General features: G+C 36.1%; 1 long non-coding RNA gene across 1 annotated transcript in view; it reads left to right on the top strand.

Annotated features, from left to right (window-relative positions):
• The window catches only part of LOC122817248, a 51,648-nt gene extending 28,526 nt beyond the window's left edge, over positions 1-23,122 (top strand). The window contains exon 2 of the long non-coding RNA XR_006367179.1: positions 21,347-23,122. This is a non-coding gene — a long non-coding RNA (uncharacterized LOC122817248). The remainder of the gene's footprint in view (positions 1-21,346) is intronic.
• Positions 23,123-23,350: the final 228 nt, after the last annotated feature.

Genomic DNA, 23,350 nt, shown 5'->3' on the forward strand with positions numbered 1-23,350 from the left:
AGGCTGACCAGGGAGCTCCTCCACTCATCGGATTTTATTCTCTTTTGCAACAGTTTCTTCCTTCTGTTGTACAGTTTGTTTATTGCAGGGGACCACCAGATTGGCTTCCTTTCTTTGTAGGATAGCGTCTTGGTTCTGTTTGGGATAGCACGATCCATGCACTCGTGTAAGTACTTATAAAGTGCAATTGTGTAGGATTCAGTAGTCATAACTGTATTGTCCATCTGTATGGGTGTCATGAAGTTCACCACTTCTGTCTTAAGAAGCATGAAGTTGGCTTTGGAGACATTTTTTACCATGGTTTATCTATCTATCTCTATTATGTCAAGCAACTCTTCTCTTAGCTCGTTTTCTTCTAAACTGAGGCACATTTTTTTTCCATTTCCTGCAGGCATTCTATAGAAAGTTCTATTGCATCTTCTTGTGGCACATTCTCTTCGATTTCCTCCTGTGTCATCCATTGTTCTATCATATGAGAACTCACTGGCCTATCACTCCTCAACATTAACTGTGTCAGAGTTTTCACAGTTTCCTGTTCCTTCCCTTGCCGTCCAGCTTCAAGTGAATCTTTATACTCATTTCCTGCGGAAGGCTCCAAAATATCTTCACATGGCACCTGACCAATTGCTTCCCATTGTACTGGTTTCCCCTTAATTTGGAGTTCCATTGCTCTATCCTTTTGTGGTGCTTTCTGATTTAAATTTTCCACACTGAATCCTTCATTTGGAGGTACACCATAACCTCAGTTTCTATTTGTTTAACTTCTCCATTACTGATATTTTTTCCTCTGTCTTCTTATTTTTTGTATTGTAAAGTTTTTCATGTCCAGATTCCTTTACCTGTATTTCATTGAAATATCTTTGGTGCTGCTCTTTTTGAATTGATTAGTTTTGGTTTCTCCTTTGCATAGATATTACACGATATTAACTTTTATTTTCTTCCCCATGCCCATATTTGTTCTTCAGACGTCTCCTGATCTTCCTGTTTCTCCCTATTTTGGGGACTTGTTCCACCATGCTGTGATGCAACTTCCATTTTAGATCTTCTACATCAAATCCTTCACTTTGCAGGCACTCCATAACTTCAACTTCTATTTTTTTTAAATTCTGCTTTACTAATCTGCTTTTCTACATTCCCTCTTTGTGATATTTTTTTTTATTGTGAAATTTTCCATGTGTGGATGCCTTTGTCTGTATTTCTCTTTGAATATCTTTGGTGCTGCCTTTTTTATGTTGATTAATTTGGCTTTCACCTTGGCATAAATGTTGCACCATATAAAATCTCTCACATTCCCATGTCCATATTTCTTTTTTATACTTTTCAAAAATGTCTTGGTTTTGTTGTTTATATTTTCGCACTTCCTCAGATGCATGGAAAATCTGGAATAATCTCAAACCCCCCTCTACAAAACTACAGGGAACTATGAAACATCTCAAAAAACATGTCACCCTTGACAAAAAATCATTTTATCTTGACCCACAAAGAAGCCCCCACTCAAATCCCCAAAAAGTCTGGAGTACCGTCAACGCACTCTTACACCCAGGAAATCCATCTCCTCCCAACCCATCCCCTAACAGCTCCACTCGAAACTGCCACTCTTCTGAACTCCTTTTTCATTAACTCCATGCAAAATCTAATTAAACCAAACACAGATACCTGCCTCACCCCCCCCCTCTATCAAGCCTATCCCTAACTCATTCATCAAATCCCTACTCTATAAACTAAGACCTTGCTCCCCTTCTGCTGACAACCTACCTCCTCTATACCTTAAACTCACTGCCCCTCTATTGCCTCTCCAGTCTCTATTCTTATCAATAGGTCAATTCAGGAACATTCTGTCTCTAATAGCTGGAAAAAGTCCTATATTATACCCTTACATAAAGGAGTAACTCTACTGACCCTGCCAATTTCAGGCCTATTGCTATTCTATCCCCTACACAAGCAGCTCATCTCATATCTCATCAACAGAAATCTCTTCACCCCTACACACCATGTTTGTCGACCACATCATAGCACGAATACAGCATTACTAGCCTTCATTCACTCTATTGCTTAATCTCATAATGACAACAAACTAGTATCATGCCTCTTCCTTGACCTATCTAAAGCTTTCAACACTGTGTCCCGCAACCTCCTTCTCTCCAGTCTCTCCCTCTACCTCTAGTCTATCCTGGTTCTCTTCATACTTACCAAATAGAGCTCAGTCAGCCAAATAGCTCTCTGCAACCTCACCTTTCTTACCTGTTCAAACTGGCATGCCCCAAGGCTCCATCCTGGGCCCACTATTATTTAGCATCTTTAATAATAATCTCAACCAATCCTGCCCCCTCTCCACACTTATAGAATATGCTGACGACTCCATCCTCATCACAACTGCTGACAGCTTACCCCACCTACTCTCCCTCACCCAAGACACCCTCCACTCCGTTGAAAGATGCCTCACAACTAATCAGCTCCTACTTAACCCCATAAAACAAAACTACTTCTCTTCCAGCCCAAATCCCTCCATCACCTCAAGGCCTCTTTCTCAGTCTCTAAACAACACAACCATTAAGTCGAGTCTTACACTAAACTTCTTGGGGTTTTCATAGATCATGATCTTAAATTTGACATCCACATTAATAACTGCATCAAGAAAACACTCCAAAAACTAGGACTGCTATACAGAAATAAAACATTCTTAACCCAAGAATCTAAAGTCTCCCTAGCTTAGGCCTACCTGCTTCCTATCCTACTATACACCACTCCAATTTTCACTAACCTCAAAAAAATTTGTGTACCAAACTCAAGCTCACGTACAACAAAATTGCTACATTTGCCACAAATCTCCCCAATCACTCACATCACTGCCTCTCCTTACAAAAACTCCACTGGTTAAAATCCCATAATCAGCTCCTTCTGCCTCAGCTGCTTCTGACTCATAGTTTCCTCCATCAACCTACAGCATGTCCATCTCTGGCAACGCTCACCTCTCCTTATGTCCCCAACCGGGAACTTTGAAGGTCCAGCCAGCACCTCCTTCAAATCACAAAACCAAATTAATCTATAGGAAAACTGTTACATAGCCACTTAGCTCCATTTGGAACCAACTTCCTCTCCATATCAGAACCATCCAAAGCCCTTGCAACTTCAAACTTGCTGTAAAGACATATCTGCTTAACTCCTGGAACTACCCCTGTAAAGATCCTACTTGAACTTTGCTCACTCTGCCTCATCCCCTCCCCTTCCTTCTACCATTATCTCTTACAGTTACCTATTTCTTCTTGTATTCTAGATTTTCCTGCTCTCTGACCTTCCCGTCCCACAAACTCCTATCATTACTTTATATTTCTACCTCCTATTCTCCCCCTACTTTTACATTCTATTAACCATCTTTCACTTTTCTTTTGTCTTCTGCCTTGATCCCTCCTCCTTGCACCTGAATAACTCACTTCACTCACACTTAGGTTAGCAAATTTCCCATCACAACTATGATTATGATGTTGAATCTGTGTTTGTAAGTCACATAATTAACTTATAATATGTTTACATTTTCTTTTGCTTCTAACATTGTATAAAATTAATCAATTTTTGCTGTATGTATCTCCACAAGATTGTATGCTTAAATACTTAAATGATTGTATAAAAAATGAATTGCTGTAACAGAGCTTTTCTCCTCAGGTCTCTGCTGAAAAAGGGCATCTGCCCAGCCAGATCAACCCAGTTAACAAATGGCAAATAAATAAATACATTTTTTTCCAAACAGATCAAAGTTTCTTGTTCTATATAGTGTTTTTCAAAAATCTGTTGCATTAATGACTGCAAATTTTGACAGTTTTTCTTGCAGAAGTATTTTTCTTTCCTCTAATTTCTCTCTTAATCTTTTTGTATATCTTGTATCTGGAAATTCTGGGGTTTTTGCATAATAGCAACAATGCACAATTTCTTTCTTATCCTCAATACTCCAGTCTGTCGTCTTTAGGGCTCTTCTTTGGCCTGTCAGTTTTTATGATTTTTGTGGACTGCTACTTCCTTCTTCAACTGGGGGGGGGGGCATCTTTATGCCCTATGTCATATGCAGGGAGGACACGTGTGATATACAATGCCTATAAGAGCTGAAGGTTTCGGTTTACTGGTCGGATATTGGGCTATCGTTAGCAGGAGATTCCTTAGGTGAAGAATACTGCAACATTGACAAGAAGGCCATCTACTGTTATGGTAAGATTTTACACAACTCTGTTTTCCTAATGCTATTTGTTTTAGACCTGAATTGGAGGATGCACTGTAGGCGAATCATATTTTACCACTCAGCAGTCTAAAGGATACTGACTATAAGGACAAGGCTTTGAGGTGGTCTGAATAAGATTTGTTTTTCCACAACATGAATTCCTTCTGTGAGGAATCTCCAAATTCACTCCAGCTGTTGTATATACCTGGCAAGCTAAAGACCAAAGAGGGCATTGTACTCAGTGTTTGGTCTTATGAGAGCAGAGTAGAATGGACCATTGACACATTTGGATCTAGACATAATACCCCTGTTTATAATTTGTGCAACACAGAATGATTTCCTCACTACAGCAGACACATGATGATTGAATGCCAAATCACTGTCTACATGCTTTCCTAATTCCGTGATTACAGAATTAACTCTTAGGGGTGTTGTCAATGTGGTACCAATGTAATAGTTTACTGAGGTGGCCATATTTCTGAAAGATACTATGATGCACTTTTCATCATTTAGTTTTAGACCATGACTTTGGGACCTGCCATTAGTCTGTGTCTGGCCTTCTTAGAGGATAGTTGAGTTTATATATTTTACTTATTATTAAAAGATGAATACATTAAAGAAAGAGCTACTATAGATATTATTCAGAACAGCTTGAACACAGATTATTGGTATGATAATGTGGCATATTTGCAGGCTACAAGGACATTATTACCAGTGTCTAAAATATTTGTATGCATAAATGATTAAAGAAATGAAATGATTGATATCATTCTAACACCATATATTTATTTGGGTTAATTGTAATTATGATATGGTCAGCATTTTATAGGCTTTATATACTTCATTATCTTCCAAGATTAAGCTGTCAGACATTGATGTGAAAAGGTCAAAAGGGAAGAGAACAAAAAAAGAGGTTGGAAAAAGGTACATTGATAAATGCTGTAATACAAATATGTAGTTAAAAAATTGCAATTTTTTTCTTTCATTGTTTGAACATGTATTTATGTATTTGTCTATCTGTCTTTGTTGACCAGTGGAGACCCAGGAAGAAAAGTTACACATGAAATACATTTATAATTCCAGGGTAAAACATATATACATGAGCTTATTAACATGGTTTTTAATTAATTTTTAAATATTTCTTACATGAACATAATATTTTTAATACAAAAAAGAGAGAAATTAACATAAATTGGATAATTATTAAATACAGAGATAGTATATAGTAAGAATGTATTTATAGCATGATAGCTGCAGGGAAGAGATCATACTCGAGTATTTTTGAGTGTAGTAATAATTTACAGACAGACAAGTAGAATGTACCTTAAAATAAGACTGCTATGAAAGAAGACATTATGGAAATGAGCAGGAGGAAAAACAGACAGAGGAAGAATTGTAGTTTGCAATGGGGAGTGTTTGAAATTGGGAGGAGAGAGTAGAAATTCAGGATTTGTTGAGGTGGGTGACATATAACTTCAGATGAAAATTATTTTTCATATGGTCTGGATGGCATATGGGAATGGGTAAGCAGCTCTTTTAAGAGAATAGGAGTCAAAATTAAGGAGGACTGTAAGTGACAATGCATGCAAAGGGCAGTAGGTACAAGGGAGGGAGGGAGAGACTGGAGGACTGGAAGGCTTAGGAAAGGGGAATGTGAAGATAATGGGGGAGAGGTAAATGGAATTTAATCTATGACAAGTGTTCTTTGGTAGGTAAAATAATATTTTGCTCCTTGCTCTTATTGTATGATGAGTGCAACAGGGTTATTGAGGTTTGCAGGATATGTTGACTTTTTGTAGGGGTAGATGCTAGGGCTTCCATTATGTGCATAGCTTGGGTTTTGATGACACTGTACTTAGCAAGAAGAGTTAAAATTGCTAACTAAGGCAGTTGGTAATGCTGGCTGAGATATAGATGAGTGATAGGGGCTAAAGATTGCCTATTTGGGGATCCAAGTGGCCTGTTTTTATAAATATTATTGTATGAGTAGAATTTGTGTAGTGATGGCTTTTGATGAGAAATAGTTGTGAAATTAAAATGTAAATTATATTAAAACAAGTTAGGGAAAAGTCATTAATAGAATATATTTAAATTTAATATCTCTTCACATCTCACTCTTAAATGACTTAACCTAATAGTGCTCCTTTGAATATCAGAAGACTTAGCTGTGATCATACATGGGATAGAGTGTTGAAACATCTTGGACATAATAAAAGTGATTCTGTTTTTTTTAACAAACACTTTCATAAGATGCAAATATTAATGTCATCTTTTAACCAAAATGCTACTTGAACAACACATTTGTTATACGAGGTAAATGCAAGAGGGATATGATACTGAGAAGAAGAATACATTAATACTAGTAGTTGTATTCTAGTGTCCTTATAATGAAGGAATGCTTACTATGGTCATATGACTAGGTTATTAATTCTAGCTAATAGCTATTGGATCCTGTTACCGGGGGCTACAGTTACAAAGAAATTTCTAAATATCATATTTCTGAAAGAAAGTCAAATTTTATGTGAGTTTATTGGGCAAAATAACTTTTAGTGATAGGAAAGAAGCAAATTGACTGATTCAACTCAGTATTTAACAACAGGGTCAACATATTCAAATTAAAAGATTAAAACTATTTTAAATAATGAAAATTATTTTGTCTTATGCTGATTATGCTTTTATTTGTGGTACACAAACATGTATATACAGAATAAACATTTAATAGTTTGTGTTCCAGAACTGAATATTTTCACATAATCTCTTGTCTGTTCCAGCTCCAGATACTTATCTGTTTTTGTGGATTTTTGAAAAGAAAGTAACTTTTTAAATCAGAATCAGTCAAATACAGCTCTTTGTCCTTGTAGCCTGCAAATATGCCACATTATCATACCAATAATCTGTGTTCAAGCTGTTCTGAATAATATCTATAGTAGCTTTTTCTTTAATGTATTCATCTTTTAATAATAAGTAAAATATATAAACTCAACTATCCTCTAAGAAGGCCTGACACAGACTAATGGCTGGTCCCAGAGTCATGGTCTAAAACTAAATGATGAAAAGTGCATCATAGTATCTTTCAGAAATATGGCCACCTCAGAAGAAACTTATGTTTAAACATTTAGTAGTTATTAGTAATTACTAGTAGAAATTCCTTCATAAATGACAAAACTGAAAGGATTTAAAGATTAGTTTATCAGAGAAATTGATACATTTCTTTCAATAGATAATGAGGTTAATTAGACACTATAATAGACATTTTAGAATTGTGCTTATTTAGTAAGATTTCAGATTAGTGTATGAATAAATTGAAACATTTGGGGAGTCAAACAATCAATCCCAAAAAAACTTAATTTTGCTAATCCTTAACTACAGAAGGAAGAAACTGTATATGTTGATATGATTAAGGAATTAAAAAACTATCTTCACATATTAGATAATAAATCTGCAACAGTGATATAAAAATCATGTTGTTCTCTTATTCTGTAAATTGTCAAGGAATGCATAACTTAACGAGAGATTCAAGACTAAGTTTTAAATTGAGCCAAATTAATAGCATAATATTCTCATTAACTAGTTAATAAAGGCATATATTGAAGATATGCTGCATGTGTTTGGAAACTTCTGTAAAAATATTCATAAGAACAAAGAGCTGTATTTCCAATGAAAAATGAGACGTAGACGGCTGTAAAATCCAAAGTAGGCCTTTACTTGGTGCAAACACAAGCGCTTTCACAATTAAGCTTCTTCAGGTGTATGTAAGCACTGAATACAACCACACCTTTATACTCACATTGCATCACATGTTACATAGTCATATGACTAGATCTAACTATCAAACTTTATTAACAACTACTATGCACAACTAAATGTGTAAACATTTTATATAAATACATGTATTGATTCAAATGTAAAACTTAAAAATATGCATATAAATACACATTTAAAAACATAAATATCTGCTGAATGATCAGGTCTGTACAAATGTATATAACATTCATCTTCTATCTGCGAAGGGGTCTCATCTTAAGTTTAGGCTTGAGGGGTATACACTCATTCAAACCGTGTCCTTCCATACCTCTGAGTTTCGTGATCCAAAATGCTTCTAAGTTCTCTGCCTTATTACGTATATCCCCACGTCTCAAACTTTCGTGTGACAAAGCTATCACTCTAAACTTAAAGGTATGAGAGCTATCAAACTCCATCACATGCTTCGCTAGTGCATTATTCCTATTTCCCCTCCTAATATTGTAGATGTGCTCTCTGATCCGGTCTTTCAAATATCTATCCGTCTTCCCCACATAAAATTTCCTGCAGATATCGCAGCTTGCCAGGTAAACCACATGTTGGTTCAAGCAAGTTGCTGCTGCCTTAAAATACAAATCTTGCTTTAAATCAGGATGATGGAAACAAACGCTTCCATCGATGTATATACACCAATTACAACGCCCACAAGGTGTAGTCCGTCCAGGTCCTGTATCAACATGAATTTCTCTAGGAAAACATAATCTCCTTTTCAAAGAACTGTCATTCCTATAGCTGAATCTAGGTATGTTACCAATCAAACCTGCTACATCTTTATCTGTCAAAAGAATTTGCCAGTTCTTCCTAACTATGTCTGTGTACCTATATACATCTGTTGTATATTTCAAGGACATTCTAATATTATTGTTAGTCGGTGTTATGTGTCTTTTATCATCAGGTTTACTCCTGTGTGAAAAATAGGGTTTAGCTTGTTCTTTCCTCTTCTCGACAGCTGAGGGTATATGCATCTGTATGTTGCCATCATTATATCCTCTGCTGCCCAAGAATCTCTTGACCCTATCCAGCTCAGCATTAAAATCTTCATCCCTCACATTCAACCGGGAAGCTCTCATGACCTGATTCGTAACCACATTCTTAAATATATGTGGTGGATGTGCACTGCTCCTGTGTAACAAATGATTAACATGGCAGTCCTTCCTGTGTTGTCTGGTATAAATTACTTCATTATTACCTCTCACTACTTCAACATCCAGAAAATCCATGGTACATCTAGAGACTCTATGTGTAAATCTTAGATAGTGGGTGCTATTATTAATATAACCCACAAAGTTAGTCAGCTCTATTTCATCCCCTCTCCACAAAATAAAAACATCATCCACAAATCTCCGATAAAAAGAGATTAAGTGGATGAAAGGACCTTTGAACACAAACTCATCTTCCCAATCAACCATGACCGCATTGGCGTAGCTATTGGCACAAGAGGTGCCCATAGCTACGCCATTGCATTGTCTATAAAACTGGTCAGCAAATAGGAACAAATTATGTTCCAACACTAATTCAAGCAACTGCAAGATTAAACGAACTTTGTCAGAACTATAATTCGCATAGGCCTCCATAAAGTTCTTAGTTGCTATTAATCCCTCTGTGTTCGGAATTACAGTGAACAATGAAACTACATCCAATGTAACAAAAATTACACTGGAATCATGATGTTCAAAGAACTCATAGAGGTCTCTCAAAAAATGTTCTGTGTCTCTAAGGACATGAACATTCATATCTAAAATAGGTCTGAGATGCTTTTCAATAAAGATAGAGATTGGTTCAGTACACCAACCTCTGCCAGAGACAATGGGTCTCATAGGAGGATCAACCACAGATTTATGTACCTTAGGGAGACCTTGCAATATAGGTATAACTGGGTTGCTAACCATGAAATAATCCAGAAGTTTCTCATCAATCAAATTTCCAACTAACGACCCTCGCAAAACAGTACATACATCATTAATATGATAAGATACTTGCTCAATGTCTATCTTCTCATAGAACAAGTCATCAGTCAAACTGGCTAACATACTGGACACATATCTCTCTCTATCTAATACTACGATTAGACCCCCCTTGTCTGCAGGTCTTATGATAATATTTGTGTCTCTTTCTAACTCATTCAATGCTTGTCTCTCAAATAGCGTCATATTATGCCTTCCAGTATTAATACTTCTAAAGTTGTGCTTCATATTCAATTCATATATGTCACATATGCACATTTTTTCAAAAGCATTTATCAACGTGTTAGAGTTAGGTATAAATGTGCTAGGTTTAGAAAACACATTCTGTACATTGTCAGTTACTATACAGTCTTTATACATCATTTTCAAGTTCAAAGCCCTGGTGAACATCTTGACATCAAGAATGACTTCAGTGTAGCTGGAGCTACTTGTTGGAATAAATGAGAGTCCCTTACCTAAAACAGACAGATGAAACTCATTCAATATATGTGAAGATAAATTCAAAACTAGTCCCTCTTGCTGTTTAAAAAAGCCTTCTTTATACTCAGTTGGTTCCCCGACGTTTGCTCCCACTTCCTCTTGCCTCTTGTAACACTCCTTCCTCTGGAGTGCTCTCGGTGAAGTCATTCTTGATGTCAAGATGTTCACCAGGGCTTTGAACTTGAAAATGATGTATAAAGACTGTATAGTAACTGACAATGTACAGATTGTGTTTTCTAAACCTAGCACATTTATACCTAACTCTAACACGTTGATAAATGCTTTTGAAAAAATGTGCATACGTGACTTATATGAATTGAATATGAAGCACAACTTTAGAAGTATTAATACTGGAAGGCATAATATGACGCTATTTGAGAGACAAGCATTGAATGAGTTAGAAAGAGACACAAATATTATCATAAGACCTGCAGACAAGGGGGGTCTAATCGTAGTATTAGATAGAGAGAGATATGTGTCCAGTATTTTAGCCAGTTTGACTGATGACTTGTTCTATGAGAAGATAGACATTGAGCAAGTATCTTATCATATTAATGATGTATGTACTGTTTTGCGAGGGTTGTTAGCTGGAAATTTGATTGATGAGAAACTTCTGGATTATTTCATGGTTAGCAACCCAGTTATACCTATATTGCAAGGTCTCCCTAAGGTACATAAATCTGTGGTTGATCCTCCTATGAGACCCATTGTCTCTGGCAGAGGTTGGTGTACTGAACCAATCTCTATCTTTATTGAAAAGCATCTCAGACCTATTTTAGACATGAATGTTCATGTCCTTAGAGACACAGAACATTTTTTGAGAGACCTCTATGAGTTCTTTGAACATCATGATTCCAGTGTAATTTTTGTTACATTGGATGTAGTTTCATTGTTCACTGTAATTCCGAACACAGAGGGATTAATAGCAACTAAGAACTTTATGGAGGCCTATGCGAATTATAGTTCTGACAAAGTTCGTTTAATCTTGCAGTTGCTTGAATTAGTGTTGGAACATAATTTGTTCCTATTTGCTGACCAGTTTTATAGACAATGCAATGGCGTAGCTATGGGCACCTCTTGTGCCAATAGCTACGCCAATGCGGTCATGGTTGATTGGGAAGATGAGTTTGTGTTCAAAGGTCCTTTCATCCACTTAATCTCTTTTTATCGGAGATTTGTGGATGATGTTTTTATTTTGTGGAGAGGGGATGAAATAGAGCTGACTAACTTTGTGGGTTATATTAATAATAGCACCCACTATCTAAGATTTACACATAGAGTCTCTAGATGTACCATGGATTTTCTGGATGTTGAAGTAGTGAGAGGTAATAATGAAGTAATTTATAAAAGACAACACAGGAAGGACTGCCATGTTAATCATTTGTTACACAGGAGCAGTGCACATCCACCACATATATTTAAGAATGTGGTTACGAATCAGGTCATGAGAGCTTCCCGGTTGAATGTGAGGGATGAAGATTTTAATGCTGAGCTGGATAGGGTCAAGAGATTCTTGGGCAGCAGAGGATATAATGATGGCAACATACAGATGCATATACCCTCAGCTGTCGAGAAGAGGAAAGACCAAGCTAAACCCTATTTTTCACACAGGAGTAAACCTGATGATAAAAGACACATAACACCGACTAACAATAATATTAGAATGTCCTTGAAATATACAACAGATGTATATAGGTACACAGACATAGTTAGGAAGAACTGGCAAATTCTTTTGACAGATAAAGATGTAGCAGGTTTGATTGGTAACACACCTAGATTCAGCTATAGGAATGACAGATCTTTGAAAAAGAGATTATGTTTTCCTAGAGAAATTCATGTTGATACAGGACCTGGACGGACTACACCTTGTGGGCATTGTAATTGGTGTATATACATCGATGGAAGCATTTGTTTCCATCATCCTGATTTAAAGCAAGATTTTTATTTTAAGGCAGCAGCAACTTGCTTGAACCAACATGTGGTTTACCTGGCAAGCTGCGATATCTGCAGGAAATTTTATGTGGGGAAGACGGATAGATATTTGAAAGACCGGATCAGAGAGCACATCTACAATATTAGGAGGGGAAATAGGAATAATGCACTAGCGAAGCATGTGATGGAGTTTGATAGCTCTCATACCTTTAAGTTTAGAGTGATAGCTTTGTCACACGAAAGTTTGAGACGTGGGGATATACGTAATAAGACAGAGAACTTAGAAGCATTTTGGATCATGAAACTCAGAGGTATGGAAGGACATGGTTTGAATGAGTGTATACCCCTCAAGCCTAAACTTAAGATGAGACCCCTTCGCAGATAGAAGATGAATGTTATATACATTTGTACAGACCTGATCATTCATCAGATATTTATGTTTTTAAATGTGTATTTATATGCATATTTTTAAGTTTTACATTTGAATCAATACATGTATTTATATAAAATTTTTACACATTTAGTTGTGCATAGTAGTTGTTAATAAAGTTTGATAGTTAGATCTAGTCATATGACTATGTAACATGTGATGTAATGTGAGTATAAAGGTGTGGTTGTATTCAGTGCTTACATACACCTGAAGAAGCTTAATTGTGAAAGCGCTTGTGTTTGCACCAAGTAAAGGCCTACTCTGGATTTTACAGCCGTCTACGTCTCATTCTTCATTGGATTTGCCTTGTTTTTTTGTGGAGACACTGTGGTGGGTTACCTTCTGTTGGCAATTTTTTATTTTACTAAAGAGCTGTATTTGACTGATTCTGATTTAAAAAGTTACTTTCTTTTCAAAAATCCACAAAAACTGATAAGTATCTGGAGCTGGAACAGAAATCCAAGCAAAGAACAAACAACTGACTAGGAGCCAAAGACCACAGCAAGTGAATCCAACAATGGTAGAAACCACTCCAGTTTTCAGTTGCTATAGAAAGAAACAATTCTTTACTGGTAAAACCACTGCTATTCACAGTTAAGCACTTCCGTCTAAACATAGACTTCTTCAGAACCATAAAAAGTCCACTAAACACTGGATTTAAAACCTCAGAGAAGTAAAGCCACACCCGCAGGAACTGTCAATCAACAGGCAGGCTGAACAAAGCCCAGGAAGCTTAAAGATGTACACACACAAAAAAACACTTCCACATTAAACCAACTAAAAATGTAAAAAAATCTAGAATGTCAAAATACTACAGAAAGCCAATGCCAATTGTAAAATTTTGCTATGTTGGCTTTTAAGTTCACTAGCAATGGAAATATAGTCAGTCAGTCCAGGTGGATTTGCGGGGTCTAAAGCCAGCTGCCAGTATATCTACGGACGTCTGTGTTTAGATGAAAGTGCTTAACCATGAATTGCATTGGTTTTAGCAATAAAGAATTGTTTCTTTCTGCAGCAACTGCAAACTGGAGTGGTTTCTACCATTGCTGGATTCATTTGTTGTGGTCTTTGGCTTCCTGGTCAGTTGTTTGTTCTTCTTTTCAAACCTGTTGTGAATAGAAACAATATATCCATTGTAAACCTTTACAGTTACTGTAGCAGCAAAACCAGCAAAAGTTGTTTACATTATTTATGTTCCCAAGATCCAAAGAACCAAAACCATACTGTGTCCACAGCAGAGAACTCATTTTATTGAAACTTTATTTGAGCCCTTTCATCTTAAAAACAAGACTTATGCAGAAATAAAGCTCCAAAAGACACACTGTTTAACTATGCAGTAATTATGTGATGAAAATCATGTGCTAAAAAGTTATGCAATTAAAAAGCAAGTAGTAAAAAGTCATAAGACCATCGATAAACACAGTTATATACAATGATTAACATTTTTGTGAGTTTTTTAAACAGAAGTAAATATTGCAAAATCAAAATAATCATGTATATTCTTGATGCCTTCTTTTAAAGAATGCTGTCAATACTGATAGATCCATTTAGATGGGGGGATTCCAGAAAAGGTTACCAATTTCCACTGCCCAAAGGCATGCTAATTATTTTCCAGCACTATGAAAGCAAACATGGAAAACATCTTCCAGCAACCAACATATATATTTAATGTATTAGTTGAAACGCTTGCTAATGTTGTAAACATGCTCTTGCATTCCTTCTCTTATGCTACGTACTACTAATATAGAATGCATTAACCTAGTCTGTGACATTAATAGCACTTGTTGGCAGGATAGATTTGGTGTCCAATAGACTCCCTCTTTATGTCAAGCAGAGTACCTCTCTAGCCCTCTTTAAGAGGAACCTGGACGATTGAACGGGAAACAGAAAATATACCCTTGGGATCCCACCTGTGTCCCTGCTGGACAGGGGAAACAGGTGCTGACTTTGATGGAACATGGAGGAAATTCTTGGCTAGGCTTATAAGGGCCTCCGGACTTATGAACCTATGAACCTATCATACGTAAGCAATCAGCTAAATCTACAACTGTTTTAGTCACAGAATTTACCCTTCCATGTCCCAATCTTAAGCCATAATGCTTCAATATTTCACTACACCCACTGACATTAATAAAACTCCATAACTTACAGTGACTACCCAACACTTTGCCAGTTTTTAAGCTATCAGTAATATATTCCAGTACATTTTTGATATCGGCCCCTCTCTCGTAAATAAATTCCAGTACATTTTTGATATTGGCCTCTCTCTTGTAAATAAATCCAGGGGCAGTACCTAAAGGCTCGCTAGTGTGGATTTTTTTAATGCAGTGTACATTGTTGCTGTAAGTTAAGATCACATATTTCTTGAAATTTGTAAGATTGTGAGGGATTTGAACAACCAGCTTCTTCACTACTTATGAAAATTGGGACAAATCTCCATGCTCTTTCTTCCTGCATGTATCTCATGGTGTCAGCAAGACAACTATCAGGGTAGCCCCTCTCCCTTAATGTTTCACTTAAGTTGTTCAACTCAGTGCAAAAATTGTGATTCTCAGATATTAATCTGGAGAGATGAGCCATCTGTTTTTTTACCAAGTTGATTTTTTTTTTCCTTTGGGTGTGTGACAACTCCCATGGTACAAATACGAATTTGAAAAAGTCTTTTTGGTAGATATTCAAGGAATAGCAGCACTGAGAAAAATTCTAATATAGCCACACATATAGGTAAGAGGTGCCATCATATGCAAAGATCTAAGTGAAATGTAGGAGGGAAGTAGTATCTTCCAGAAACTGCACAAACTAATGTAGCACTTCTTCAGTACCTTGCTAGAAAATAAAGCTGTCATCTAGGTATCTGAAGTAAGTCTTGCAGTAGCTCCTGTAGGAGATGGAATAGAAAACACAACATTGGTTCCCAGTATCACAAAATGTAATTAGTATATATGGGGACACTCCACTAATCTGATGGTAAAATTCCACTTCAAAGGTAACAAAATTGTTGTATAACACAGTCTGCATTGTTTCTTCTAACAAGTTAATTTCCCTGGCTGAAAGGGAAGGATCCCCCCATTAGAGCTTCATGAACCACCTTAAACCTATGCCATGTGGTATGACAGAAAGCAGGTCTTTGGTTTCAGTAGTCACACAGATGTTATCCACAGAGAAGTCCACTTTCTTGACTTTGTGAAAAAAAAATGCTAGTAATATTTCAGTATGTGATGAACTCTTTTAGTGTTTTTTTTTTTTATTTGAAGTCAATAAACCTTTAACAAATGATTCAATTTTTGAACCTTCCACTGTAATAATAGGTCTTAGTGGAGGATTATTTACGATTTTGTGGATTTCAGGAATTTCCGCTATATTTGGTGTTGAAAGGCGAGTTAGTGAGTTAGAAGTTATAGAGATCAATGTCAGTAATATCTATCAATAACAGATCCTTTAGCCACCTGTCAGTCTTTCTATAAGCTACATTTCAAGCAGAGACACAACACAATAGGTGTTACAGTCACTCAACATATGTAACATTATCCTCACATAGTCCATGGTCTGCATTATCCCCACCCACCCACCCCGTTATCAGGTTTCATGATTTTTATGGGCTTGTCAGAAGATGTTCTTTCAACAGTGTGTACTCTTTAAGACTTAGATTAAAAAGTGATGTTCAAAATTAAAAGAATATAACTTTCTGATGTCAGTCTCATATTGTTTTTATAATAACTAGACTACAGGGATTGAGGGGAATTGGTTTAAAGTATTTTTTTTCTGAAGGGGAATTTCAGTCTAACATTCACCTTAACTTTTTAAAGTACATTGCCAAGTTGAGTTTACATGTGTGGAATTTGAGATTGACCAGTGTCTCTATTAGGCTGAACTTTCAAGAGGGAATAAAAGTACACCCCTTTTTGAAGTGACAACAACGGAGTCTGTGATGTTTAAAGGAATAGAATTGTAAATATTGAAGTTATTTTTATCAAAAATATGTAAGATGCCTGCTGGGTAAGGTAAGCCAAGGCATCTGATTCTGTTAAAAAAAAACATTGGTATGCAAATGATTTCCTCCCAAAGTTCTGTCCCCTTCTTCTGCCTATCCTGGTTGATGTTGTCAGGGGTTTTGTGGGGATAAAAAATGTGAATCAGCAAAGGGTTGGTTATTTTGTTCCTCTGTCCTGTTAGAATGCCTCAATGGTGGGAGCAAGGTGAGCTCCTCGGTTTTGTGCATCAGATGTCTGGGGAGTGATCTCAAAATTAGATTCCACAGGGTCTGTATTGAATTAACGAAAATCCTCTTGTGTGAATATGTAAACATCGACATGTATGCAGCAAAGCAGCAGAAGAGCGAACATCCAGAACCATGAAGATCCGAAGATCAAACTGCCATAGTTGTCCATGGCAGTAGGTGATTTCCTTATCCGGTATAGCTCCCTAAGGTAAGTGTGCGATAGTTACTGACCTTAGGGTTAGGGTGTGGGTTAAGGTAAGTGTATATGTAGTGGTATGTTTAACTTAGATGTCAGGGTTAGAAATAGGGTTAAGTTTAGTGCATATATAGTAATGTAGTTGAGTAGCGGAGTATATATGGTAATATTTTATTTTTACTTTTCAGCTGTTGTTTTTTATAGTTAGATGTATTTGTGTGTCATGTAGGTTTTATTAGGATATGGGATATGTAGGTGAAATGTAGATATGGGTATAGTGTGTTTTTTTTTATTTTGTTTGGGTAGGCAGTATATAGCGGGAGGTGGAGTTGGCCAGCTATGGGGATTCAACGTTTTGTATTTTGTGATTTTGTACGTTCACTGTCTTTGCGTATCGCTGTTTATGTGTCGACATTTACTTATTCGCGCAAGAGGATTTTTGGTAATTCAATATAGACCTGATTCCACAGTTCTATAATTGTCAGAAGCATCATCATAATGTTCATGTTTTTTCTGGTAGTGGCTACATGGACTCCTGGTCATATTCTTTGAGTCCCTGTCTAGGTTTTCTCTCATTTCTAGGTTTTATACCTTTGACTTGTTTTTCAACTTTAAGAAATGTCCTGGAATACATCTCTTTGCATTTGTCAAACAATAAATCTTTGACAGTAGATATTTTCAAGTCATGAGTCTTGCCCTTTAACTCATTGTACACTTTGAAGCCTTTTGGAACTTGTTGCCACTTCAGGTGTTCTGTAAGAAATCCACTGTCAAGCTGCAAACAGTTGTACTAAAGAAGTAGTTTTTAAGATCATAGAAGATAATGAATTTGTTTTGTTGCCACTGTGAATTTTGTTACTGTGAAACCACTGATTGAGTTAGGGAAATCGTTGCTGTTGACAGAGTCAGTTGTATTCCCTTTCCTAGAATCAGCTATGTTTCTGTGTTTATCACTGATATGAATATTCACAGAAGAAGAAGAATTGTTCTGTTCCTTCTGGTCATTTAATTGCTAGGTCAGTTGCTGTATTAGTTAAAGTTAAGTTGCTTACCATAGTAGAAAGGTCTGCAGCAGATAAACCAGGTTGAGTGTTCTTGGTGAAAAGTTCAGGTGAGGATATATTAGAAGCCACTAAGGAAAAATTCACCAGTAACAAAAAAAATACATATTGTGTTCTCACAAGAGAACTCACTTTATTGAAGCTTTGTTTGAACACTTTCATCTTAGAAAACAGGACTTCTTCGAAAATAACAAAGCTCTAAGAGACACTCCATTTTAAATATGCATTAATCATGTGATGCATACATCTACGAAGAGGGCATCTTTACATGTACAGTGGAACTGTTTCACATATTCAGGTAAGTTAAACTATAGAAAATATTTAAAATTGAATATAATGTTAATTTTAATCTTCTAACTTGAATTAAAGCCACAGATACAAAAATCAGATTCCACAAGTGCATTTGCAATACTGCATCATATCTAGCTTGTTGAATGTTATGATGAAAATAACTACATACAAAATGATGAAATAATCCCACCTGCTTCAAGTTCTACAGTGACATCACCAATATTAAAACAAAGTGTTAAGTCCGGAAGAGTGTTCATCATAAAGTCCCATTTTATTTATTAAATGTCGATTACAATATTTTAATGTCAGTTTTAGCAGAACGAATACAAACTTTTTACCATCCATAATAACTGAAGACCAAAAGACTTGATAAAAATTTTAAAACATCTCATTGATTATGCTGATTATAATAAATGTCATTTAGCAGTTAATAACCCTGCTATAATTAAACAATATTTGATTCCTTAAACTGGTCATATCTGTTCAGAATATCAGGTTTCAATTTCACTAAAATATTACTGCTATAATTACAGTCTGTATTCTAAAAACTTTCATTAAGCTAGGACCATTTTTTAGTAGTTTATTGAAATTAAAAGGAAAAAGAACTAGGCTGTTTATTGCATCTTTACTAATTAATCTAGCAGTGGAACCTTTTGTAAATAAGAGAGCAGAAAAAAATATGTAAAGATTTTGAAGTGATTAGATCATCCATCTTGCACACCTGTCGACCATCTGTTTTGTTAACCAAAGCATGTTGAAAAACAGAGTTTGACCTTTCGGACATTCAATATTTCTGTAGAGCCAAACCAAATAAACCCAATCACTCAGATAAATCCTGTAAACTCCACTTAAAGACAGCCAGACAAAAAGTCACTGGGACCATGAATCGCTGTTCACAATACATGTTTATTAAATACAAAATTAATAAAAGCTTTTATTCATTTTGTATGTTACTAAAAGCATGTTGTGAAGAGTGGGGTGTGGTTCCAGTGACTTTTTATTATTCTGGAATATATCTGTAGATGCCCATATGTGCATGGAAAACACACACAAAGTTCATTCATTCTGTGATAACCTGCTTAATCCATTTCAAAGTCACAAGTCAAAATTTGTTGTTTATTTAGTTAAATGTATGTCTCGTCCTGCCTTTTATATAGGCCGAATGAGTAGAGAACTTTACAAGTGTGTATACGAACATAGATATGCAGTAGCAATGGGTGATGAAAGAAATGCACTGGCCAAACATTACAAATTGGGTAAAGGTAAAATTAATTTTAGATTTTTGGTATTGGATGAGATTAATGGGTATGAAGAAATTTTTGATGCAGAAGATGAGCTAGGATGGTGTGAACATTTATAGCACGTGAAGATGAATGCTTGCCATTTCTCTGGTTTGAATACTCAAGATTTTGATGCTTATCTTAAAAGGAAGAAGGTAAAAACACTAACAGTGTAGTGATCATATAATGTTTGTTATGTGATGAATTTTTTTATCATGTGATTATATTTGAATGTATTTAAATAACTGGAGCAAAAGAAAGTATTTCAGTTTGAAAAATTCTTGTATGACGAAAGCACTTACTGAATTCCTTTTGCTTTAAACAGTTTGGTTTTTCGTGTTTGTTGCCTTATTAGTTGAGTTTTTTCACTTTAGTGCATTTGCTCGAATGTCACACTGATGAGGGAAGGGATGTGAATTTAAAATGTGTACCAATAACACTTTGTTTTACAGCACAGTAAACCACTCCCATGCCTGATAAAAAGTATATATATATATATATATATATATATATATATATATATATATATATATATTTATATTTAGAAAGCTTGTGAGGAAATTATTACTCTATTTTTGTTTTACTTGGATCGCTTGTCTGTGTACTTAATAAAGGATTTTCGACTGGAAACAGACTGCCTGCCTTGCTTGGATTACTTTTGAATATTTAGTAATACTGTAGAATTATATATTTTCTATTATTACTTTTTGACTTGACGAGTTTACGTTCGCTACTTCTACTACTATTGTCTGATCTGATTAACTAGAAATATATGGACTGAAAATCTTCCACACAGAGAAGTTTCTTACACTGTTTTGCTTTTAATACTCTGCAGACTGATTTCCTTGTATTTATCGGTGAGTCATTGAAATATTGAGTTGGGGTTGACTTAACAGTTAACATGTTTACCTCTCAGACACAAAGTACAGGGTTTGAATTTCACTATTTATCACATTTTTTGCCTGGAGCAAGGGTTAAGTGAGTGAGGAATAGGAAACACCATGTGTGTCCTTGGAAAATGGAGATTTACTGAAAACCTACTAACCCCATACATGTTGTTTCACATCCGAGGGTTAGCATTTATTGGACCTTTGTGCTGGTACATTTATGCCTATGAATGGAATGGAATGGAATGAACTGCCCATGCCCCATAATAACCCGTCCCCTCAAATGTGATCTACTGGAAGTTCAGAAACAGAAGCCATTCCCAGACACCTTCATTCTTTAGCTTCCCTTTGAAGTTAGGTCACACGAGTTGTGGTTAGGACATTTCCATCTATATCTATCTATCTGTCTGTCTGTCTGTCTGTCTGTATCTATCTGTCTGTCTCTGTCTGTCTATCTATCTATGTGTGTATTTAAAAGTAGACTTGTATAGAGTGTAACATAAGGCATTTGTCTAATGTTTTAAATTGATATAGCATGCACTGCATTCATAGTTAAATTAGAATATGTGGAAATTATTATTCTGTTTTATGATTTCAGCCTGAAGATTACTTGTGACAGTACTGAGTCTGAAATGAATCACCTTTATCCAGCATTTGCAGTAAATACTCGAGAGTGTTACCTGCAGCGGGAACCACTACTCTACAGCTGTGCAGGACGAAACAGTAAGCACCAACGTCTCTGTCCATGCCGGGATTTTCAGGAGAGGCAGCTGGCACTTTGCAAGAACTGCTTATGATATTTGAACTTGCTACCCTTTACCATGAGCTAAAGGAATGCCTGAGTAAAGCTGATGCATACATACAACAGTGAAACATAAGAGAGCATACAAAGCACAGGACAAGACACTCAGAAACCTATTCTTCAGAAACACTGAAGGCTCTGCCTTCCCATGCAGCTTTGAATGCTGTAAACAACTACATAGGTTTGCATTTTGCACAATCTGTTCAGACCACTCACCTTTACTTTTATATAACATTAATCTATTTCCACAGAGAATTGCAGCCATGGAGGGGAAATGTCGTGATAAGCTGTAGGCACTATTTCTAATGTGAGTCTGCAGGCAGATAGCCCTCAGATCCACACCACCTTTACAAGAAAACAGCTGGGTATCTGTCAAATGATATTGCTTTTCCATTTTGACTTAAATATGGCTTCTTTCCAGGTCCTGCTTGCTATGTACAGATCCACATTACCCTAGCTTATCACAGAAGCATGAAGCAAATGACATCACATGGGTTATTGAGTCAATCACAGAGAGATGTACATTTTTCTCTGTGAAGGAGAAGGTAGACGATTAAAATGGTGATAATATAGATATGCCGGTAGCCAGTTTGTCTTTGCCCATAAGACTATATTTTGCTCATTTCAGAACTTCTTGGACTACTTAGAATCTGTGAAACTTGTCAGATATGATGCCTGGTCCATCTGAAACAGAAATAGCAGTTCCTTAATTGGCCACTGTTCTCTCCCGGAACTCCTCTTTTGGACACATGTCTACAAGAGTGCAGTATTTTTTTGTTGTATTTCCTTTGTCATACTTTCTGCTGTTTGCATCCTGTTGGAAAGTTGTTTGATACTAATAGAGTCCGTGCACAATCATATTGACTTTTTACAGTATACACAACAGCTTGGGTGCAGTGGACCACTTTGCTTCCCACAGTCACTTGTAAAACATATTCATAGGTGACATATCCTGCTATCATGATTATTTTAGCATTCTTTGCAAAAGGTGGTATGGAACAACCGTATGTGGAATTTTCAGATATGGAACGCTGTCCTTGGTGTTAGTAGAAGTATCTCAAAACCCAGTAAAATCATAGCTGGGCTTCTGCACTATGCCTCAGCCCCGTGGTAACCTTTATTCACATATATCTGGAAGTCTGAGGGCATTAAATAATCATCTCACATAAGCACCTAGAAAAATGTTTCATCAATGACGTGTCTCAGTGATTCATTCCTAAATGATTGAAATGATGCACTGTAATTCATACCAGAGGGTTGGGGTGGGGTGTAACATGTTTTTGTAATCCATGTCAGTGGATGGCATGTTTTTGATGATGGGAGCTGCTCTGCTACTGATTTAAACTGAAGATTGCCCAGAACACAGTGAAGTAACATTGTTCAGCTTTTCAAATATATGTCAGTACTTTTGCTCCTCTGTGAAATAAGAGTTAAGGTGCCATCATGCAAGCTCCTTGATAGAGAAAGTCAAAACCAATGTGGTAAAATTTGGAATGAAAATTAAAGCAATAGAACACTTGAATTTTTATTACTAGTGTTAATAAATATTTTGTCAAGCTGTTTAAATCATAAGAAGTTTGTTCTTTTTTCCACCTAACACAAAATTGGGAATTTATTGCGTTTTCCTGCTCAGCCAAGTCACAAAGCATTTTGAGCAAGATATGAATTTATTCTGATATCAGTTTTGCAAGTTGTTCAGTTGTCTTATAACCAGTGCAGTTCCATTTGCTTTCCTTGAAGGCTGATTATATTTATCATGTAAATCTGGTCTGTAAGTCAAAACTATAAAAGAAATCTATG

Source organism: Protopterus annectens, chromosome 12.part0 (genome assembly GCF_019279795.1).
Source record: "Protopterus annectens isolate FY-2018-M chromosome 12.part0, PAN1.0, whole genome shotgun sequence".
NCBI classification, from domain to species: domain Eukaryota; kingdom Metazoa; phylum Chordata; order Ceratodontiformes; family Protopteridae; genus Protopterus; species Protopterus annectens.